Consider the following 7,895-nt stretch of genomic DNA (forward strand, 5'->3'; position numbering starts at 1 on the left):
TTCTGGCAGCCCCCCTCCTAAGAAAAGAAGGATTCACCCTCCACCTCGCTTTCAGCCGTCGCGCCCAGTTCAGCCCTCCTCCCCGTCCACGACTCGAGGGGATGATACGGGGACTGACACGGCCGCGACGGGTACGGACGTCGAGGTGTACGACGAGGATCTGCCGTCGTCACCTCCCACCCGGGCTTCCCCGCCCGACGAGATTGGATCTTTTCACTCCATGATCGCCAGGGCATCCGAGCTCTTCCAGCTCTGCCCGGAAGAGAAGAAGGAAGGTTTCCTTTATCAGCGGCGCGAGGCGAAGAGGAAGACGGTCCTCGCGGTACCTCTACTGGACGATATTTGGGATGAGGGCCTCGCCCTCCTCAAGAACCCATCCACGACGCCGGCTAGAAGAGCCCGGTACGAGAAGAAGTACCGGGTCCCGGACGCGGCCCCCTTGTGCCTCCGGGCACAGCCTACCCCGGACTCCGTCGTCTCTGCGGCGGCCAGGAAGAAAGCGGGCGGGGTGCGGCCTCCACTTCCCCGCCGGACGGCGAGGGAAAGAAATTGGACACGATGGGGCGCAGGGTCATCTCGTCTGCAGCGACGACGATTAAGGCAGCCAACGCCTTGGCTATCGTAGCCCGTTACGACAGGGAGCTGTGGTACAAACTGGCCCCCCTGCTGGATTTCCTACCGGACGACAAGAGGGCGGATGCCCTGGAGATCTTGCAGGAAGGTGAGGTGGCGTCGGACCACGCCATCACGATTGCGACGGACATCGCCGACACTGGATTTCGCCAGTTGGGCAACGGCGTGTGCATTAGGCGGCGTGGATGGCTCAAGGCTACTGACTTCCATCAAGACGTACAGACCAGAGTCCTGGACATGCCGTTCGATGGGAACAACCTGTTTGGGAAAACAGTGGACGATTCCCTTCAAGCCATTAAAGCGGACACGGAGACGGCCCGGGCCCTTGGGGTTCTCCAGCAGCAGCGGCCACCCTTTCGGAGCGGCGGAGGCAAGGGCGCCTCCAAAGGTTCCGGCGGCGGATTTTCCACCTACCGTCAAGCGGCCCGTTCGTCGTCTCAGGAAGCTTACAGGGGACGAGGCAAGTCAGGCGGACCCCGCCGTCGTCACCAAGGAGGTAAAGCCTCATCTAAGCAGGGTTGGGCCCCCACCGAAGCACCCCGGTGGGAGGCCGGCTGGCGAGCTTCGTCAGCGTGTGGGAGTCCATCTCCACCGACCGTTGGGTGCTGGACGCCCTAGCCCAGGGCCACGTGCTCGAGTTTCAAAGAAGGTGCCCGCGCGTCCCCCCTGTGGCCAGGAAAGAGCTTCACGTCCCTCAGTTTCTCCGGGAGGTAAAGGCGATGCTCAGGAAGGGCACCATCAAACTCGTCCCAAAGAGGCTTCGGGGCTCCGGAGTTTACTCAAGATACTTCCTCGTGAAGGAGAAGACTGGAGGATGGCGCCCCATCCTAGACCTATGACGGCTGAACAAGTTCATCAAGGCACAGAAGTTCTGGATGGTCACCCTCCAGCACGTCCTGGGTCAGCTTGAGGAGGGCGACTTCCTGTCGTCGTTTAATTTGGAGGATGCCTACTTCCATATTCCCATCCTAAAGGGGCACCGAAAATTTCTCAGGTTCGTGGTCCAAGGGCGTCCCTATCAATTCAGAGCCCTTCCCTTCGGACTACGGTCGGCACCCAGGGTATTCACCAAGTGCCTTGCACCAGTGGCGGCGCAGCTGCGCCGAGAGAGGATACACGTCTACCCCTACCTGGACGACTGGCTCATCCGAGCCAAGACGAGGGAGCTCGCCGTGGAGCACACGGCAAGGACCGTCCAACTTCTCACGGACCTGGGATTCTCCGTGAACTACGCCAAGTCCCACCTGGTACCCGCGCAAGACGCACTGTTTCTGGGAGCGAAGCTCTACACAGTGTCCCTTCTGGCCTCCCCATCGGAGGAAAGGACCAGGGCCATCCTGGGCAAGGTACAGCGGATGTTGGTTGCCGACGCGACGAAGGTGAGGTCCATCAAGTCCCTCCTCGGAATGATGTCTTCTTGCATCTACCTCATTCCCATGTGCAGGCTCCGGATGCGCCCGTTGCAGGAGTTCCTGGACGCGCGCTGGTTCCAAACGACGGGCAGCTTCGAGGAGAGGATCACACTCGACGAGAGTTTCCGACGTGCGATCCGGTGGTGGGGCACCCGCGCGCATCTGACGGCGGGCATGGACTTCCAGACCCCAGGCCACCAGGAGACAGTGACCACGGATGCCTCCCTGGAAGGGTGGGGAGCGCACACCGAAAATCTGCACGCGAGAGGCCTTTGGCTCCCGACGGAGAAGTCCCTCCATATCAACGTCCTGGAGCTCCGTGCAGTGTTTTGGGCCCTCGGGTCCTTCCTTCCGTCCCTCAAGGGCAAGGTGGTGAGGATCTTCACCGACAACACCACCACCATGTTTTACATCGGGAAACTGCGGAACCAGGTCCCCAGCACTGTCCAAGGAGGCGCAGGACCTGTGGCATTGGGCCGTCGCCCAAAGGATGTTTCTGGTGCCGTTTCATCTGGCAGGGATAAAAAACACCATCGCCGACTCACTCAGCAGGGAGCTGCGCTCGTGCCACGAGTGGGAACTACGGCAGGATCTAGTGGATTGCCTTTTCCGATGGTGGGGCACAGCCCAGATCGACCTGTTCGCGACGGCGGCGAACTCCAAGTGCCGGAAGTTCACCAGCAGGTTTCCCCAGCCGAGGAGCATGGGCGATGCTTTCTCGTTCCCCTGGGAAGGCCTGTTCCTATACGCGTTTCCTCCGCTGCCACTCCTGATCCGACTCATCAACCAGCTCAAGAGGTCACGGTGCAGGATGATCCTCGTCGCACCTGCGTGGCCGAGGCAGATATGGTTCCCAGACCTTCTGGACTTGTCAGCGTCCCCGTCAATCAAGCTGCCAGTGGATGCGGATCTGCTCTCCAGGGAAGGAGGCGCCATCCTCAACCACGACCCGAAGTCGCTGAACTTCCAGGCCTGGCTCCTGCAGCGCTAGAGTTTGGAGGATACGACATACCGGCCGACTGTAGAGAGGTTCTTGCAAAGGCCAGGGCGTCCTCGACTCTTAAATGCTACGGACACAAATGGAAGAGGTTCTCTGTCTGGTGCCACGCACAGAAGATTAACCCTCTAAGGATTACGGCTCCCCAAGTACTGCCGTACCTGTTGACGCTGGCCAAGGCTGGGCTGGCACACGCGTCCATCAAGATTCATCTTGCTGCGATCTCCCGATACACCAGAACCACGGGGCGGACGTCCTTGTGGTCTCAGCGTCTGGTGAAAGAGTTCATGAACGGACTGTTCAGATCGTTCCCGCCGGTGAAGGCTCCGGCCCCGGCGTGGGAGCTCAACGTGGTGCTGACCAAGCTCATGGGACCTCCGTTCGAGCCTCTGCACTCGGCCTCGTTGAAGTTCCTGTCGTGGAAAACAGCGTTTCTTGTGGCCATCACCTCTGCACGACGGGTGGGAGAGATCCAGGCCCTTTCCTGCAAGGCCCCGTACTTGACTTTTCACGACACGAGGGTGGTGCTCAGGACGCACCCCTCCTTCATGCCCAAGGTGCCGTCGGACTTCCACCTCAACGAACCCTTGGTGTTGCCTGTGTTTTTCCCGTCGCCTTCGTCGCCGGCTGAGAGGACTTTGCACTCGCTGGATGTGGCTAGAGCGCTGAAGTTCTACGTGGACCGCACGAAGTGTTTTCGGAAGACGTCACAACTCTTTGTGAACTTTGGACCTGTCAATCAGGGGAAGGCTCTCTCGAAGGCTTCCATTTCCAGATGGCTCTCAGGCTGTATCATGTATTGTCACCGGTTGGCAAACCGACCGCTGCCTGGCCGTCCGAGAGCACATTCCACCCGAGCGATTGCAGCTACCACAGCGTTCCTATCTGGTGTGCCCCTGCTGGACATTTGCAGGGCTGCTACGTGGAGGTCGACGCACACCTTCATGAAATTCTACTGCGTCGATCGGGATTCCAGGGAGGAGTCCAGGGTCGGCCAAGCAGTGCTGCGCAACCTGTTCGCCTGAGGTGAGCCTGGTGAGGAGGTAAGATTGCTTAATGTTGAGTTGTGCATGTGGGTACTTCTATATATTCTTTATTCATGAGCATGTGAATCCATGCCAGACCCCAACAGTTACTTACCTGTAACTGTTGTTCTCCAGCATGGGTCTGGCATGGATTCACATGCGAACCCTCCCGCCTACCCCTCTGCGGCTCTTCACTTGGTCATACTGCCACTTCACGTGCTTCCAAATCTGAAGATGGCTGCCAGAGGCGGGGCTTAGGTAGAGGGCAGTCATTGGCTGTGGTCAGTATGACGCAGAGATCAGTGATTGGTTACTACTAGGAAAGACAGATCAGAAACAAAACGGATACTGGTTTTTTCTTTACCGAGGATTCCCAGCCTGACGATGGGGAATATTCATGAGCATGTGAATCCATGCCAGACCCATGCTGGAGAACAACAGTTACAGGTAAGTAACTTGTTCCTTATTTTACACTCATCCTGGTAGGGGGTAGACGCTGTAGTGAAACTAACCCGAGTGTCTAAGAAACCACAAGTTGACACATTATATTCATTTTTGCAACAGTTAAAACACCCCCATGTATTTTATTACAATCCACCGAACGCATGATTGGTTCAAACCTATACAAAGAAATCCAATCTTTCTCCTATTCTCGGTGGTTGCAGTGTTATTATCTACCATCTTCCACTTATGTGTACCATGCACCCCTTTTTAGGATTTGTCTGTGGCAGTCGTGACATTATACAGTTACACATTCACATACAAACCTAATTCATTACATGTCCCTGTTCGTATGAGACCTAACTAAATGTAATTTGCATGGTTTGCAAGAGTACTTCAAACAATATGAGGTGGGGATGAATAAACAGGTTCCCTTTGAACTGGTAATAGGCATCTTGCCCACCCTGACTTGTTGGTGTCTCTTAAAATTCACCTTGTGAACCCCTGACTGCAGAGTTGAACTATTTTATAAAAAGTACAGTTCATATTGATTTGTAAATTCCCCACGTATGTATATTGGTGTGCATGCATGTTTTTAAAAAAGTGTTGTTACATTAGGTTTTCCCTTACCTCACATGCGCATTGTGAAACTCCTTGTTGCCCATCTTCTAGGTGCTTTATAGCACCCCACATCTACATTGTGTTGATATTTTCTGTGGCGATTGGCATTTATCTTGTGTGCACAACTAATATGTATCAACTTGAACACAAGTAACAACACATCCCATTCCCATTTGACTACCCTTGATATATACAAAATTGAATCCCTGCCCAACTTTCACACCTCCAGTCACACATGTGTCGTGCATCACGTGAACCCCTATTCATCATTGGGAACTTTCCTGACCACCCCAACATTCCCCCCATTATCTAATAAAATCATATTCCTGTTTTTTAAAACCATTTTCTCTGGGAAAATCCCTACCATCAACTCAATATGGGCAAACTTCTCTGCTGGGCGAACCCAGCTTGTCCCCCCCCACCATTTCTGCAGTATACCTGCTGCTCCACATAATCATCCAAACTTGATGTAGGACACAAGACAGCTTCAGTCTGAGTACCCAGGTGATAAAATGGTTGGTTCTAGCTTTGGACAGGGTCACCGTCATGGCAGCTGCTTTCAGTACCTGGGTGACCAACATCGTAAGAGCATTTGACTGGAACAAAAGGTAACAAAGGCACTAGAATTCTCACAGCTAGGCTCATCAAAGATGGCACAGAAGAAAAGAGTCCTTTGTGATTCCTGCCTTGCATGATCTGATCTTGTCCAAGGTGGCACCAGTCCGAGTCAGGGACCCATTCTTTGCCCGAAGATAGGGTTGTGCCTCCCAATGACTCAGAGGCCTGTTCTGCAAGTCTATAAGCCTCAATGCCAAGTTCTTCCTTAATGGCACTGAAAGCCGATTTGGAAGAATTGACAAATAGAAGTTTGCACCCGGTCAGCTCAAGCCACTTGGCATTTGCCTCAGCTTGAACATCAGGTCGGATGCAAGGAAGGACTCTGTGGGACTAAACAGCTGATAAACTGTTCAGGGATGTCCATTTCATGAAGATGCCACCGAAAGGTAGTTGGACCACTTGGTCTGTTGCAATAGTGCCTCCTTTCTGTGATCAGTCATTGATGTGTTCATGTGTGATGATTAAGGGGGCGCAAGGGACAAAGGAGGCATGGATGTGACTTTGAAGATCAAGTGTTCCTCAGGGAATAAAGAGGACGGGTACATGTAACGTGGTGATACGGCACACACCTCGCCATACTGGAAGAAACGTCCTGTGGGTGTATGGTCCACAAGTTCCAAAAAATGTCTAGCAGTGCAGTTGTACCTCCAGCTAGGTCATGATGCAAAGGCTGTTGTTGGTGTGAAAAAATCAAATCTTAACCATCGTTTTGCCCCCACTCCTGGGCAACCATGCTCTGGTCTCAGACAATCCCCTAGGGGTTTATGGATTACTATACCTTCCCCCCCCCCCGCATTTGTATCTCAGGCCCTATGTGCACTGTTACTCCTATCTTACTACTGTGGACATAAATAAGACGCACATGAAAACGCATGAATCGATTCAATTATAACAATGGAATACATTTATGCACACACAGCTAAGCAAAATAATGCAGGCAATCCTAATGCTATTGGAAATGTCCAATTTGTACCTTTTATCCTTCTGGTGCCAAGCCAATCTACCATGCAATAACTATAAGCCTTACAGGTTTGTAATGCACGCCTGTGATTCCAGTGCAGTCTAAATGCAAGCGTCCGCATCCATCTCCTTCATTCAGGATCAAGTCCACACCAATCCTTCACACTCTCACTCCAAACAATCCCAGTCTGATTTCCCCTTCTATCCAACCCAAAGCAATCAGTTTAGTCTAGGCCATAGACCATACTTCTTCCCTTGGTCTCCAGCTCTGTCTGCCAGGGCTCTCCTATGCACGACTCTGCAATCAGTCAGTGGCAGGCCTCAAGATCTGGTAACTGCCAAGCTCTCGATCTCATCAAAGCCAACGGATTCTGCTGCACCGAGACACTTCTCTCTCGTTGCATCTAGTACCATCACCAACAGCAACTCCCAGCCACACCTCGGCAACTAACTCCTGGAACTCCCTGCAACTCTCTCTAGACATTCCCCTCTCCCCCTTGGTTATACTCCTCAAATGATGCACTCATCTCTCCATGGTTACTCACATTCTATAAGCTAAGAATGTCTATCAGCGTATAGCAAAATGTCTTCCAGTCTGTGTTGTGTTCTTGTCTCGTTCTGGTCACTGTGTGTGCGCTGTGTCAAAGTGACATGGGACATCATATCTCTTTTATGGCCATCTGTGTGGTGGAAAACACCATCTAATTCCATCTATTTCCCCATTCACTTCACTGTTGGCATCATGAAATGCTCTCTCTGTCCAGAAAATAGGCCATCTCTCTCATGCAAAAGGCACTTCTCCCCTTGTCGCTCACTCCATGGCCCCAACCTCTGCTGTCTCCGCGGCACACAAGCTCAAGCTGATTAGTCCCCTTCCCTCTCCCCACTCGGACAAGGGTTCATGTTATCTGTGTCTGCCAAGCAAATGTTTACAACTTCCTGCTTTCACAGTGTACCATAACATCTTCGCGCTGAGCCCAGTGCAAACAACTTCTGTGTGTCTCCCTCATAAACTGAGCCAATTGTAAACAGTCTAGCTTCAATTTTCATATCAACTAAAATAACCCGACCTGCATCATCCATAACTATCTTATCAATACTTGCACCCAACCCCCTTCTAAACAAAAATACAACTCCTCGTGAATTAGTAGAATAACCATTCAACCACACTTTCGTATATCTAGAATT

The sequence above is a fragment of the Ambystoma mexicanum genome, chromosome 3q, assembly GCF_040938575.1.
Source record: "Ambystoma mexicanum isolate Mex_15411 chromosome 3q, UKY_AmexF1_1, whole genome shotgun sequence".
NCBI lineage: Eukaryota > Metazoa > Chordata > Amphibia > Caudata > Ambystomatidae > Ambystoma > Ambystoma mexicanum.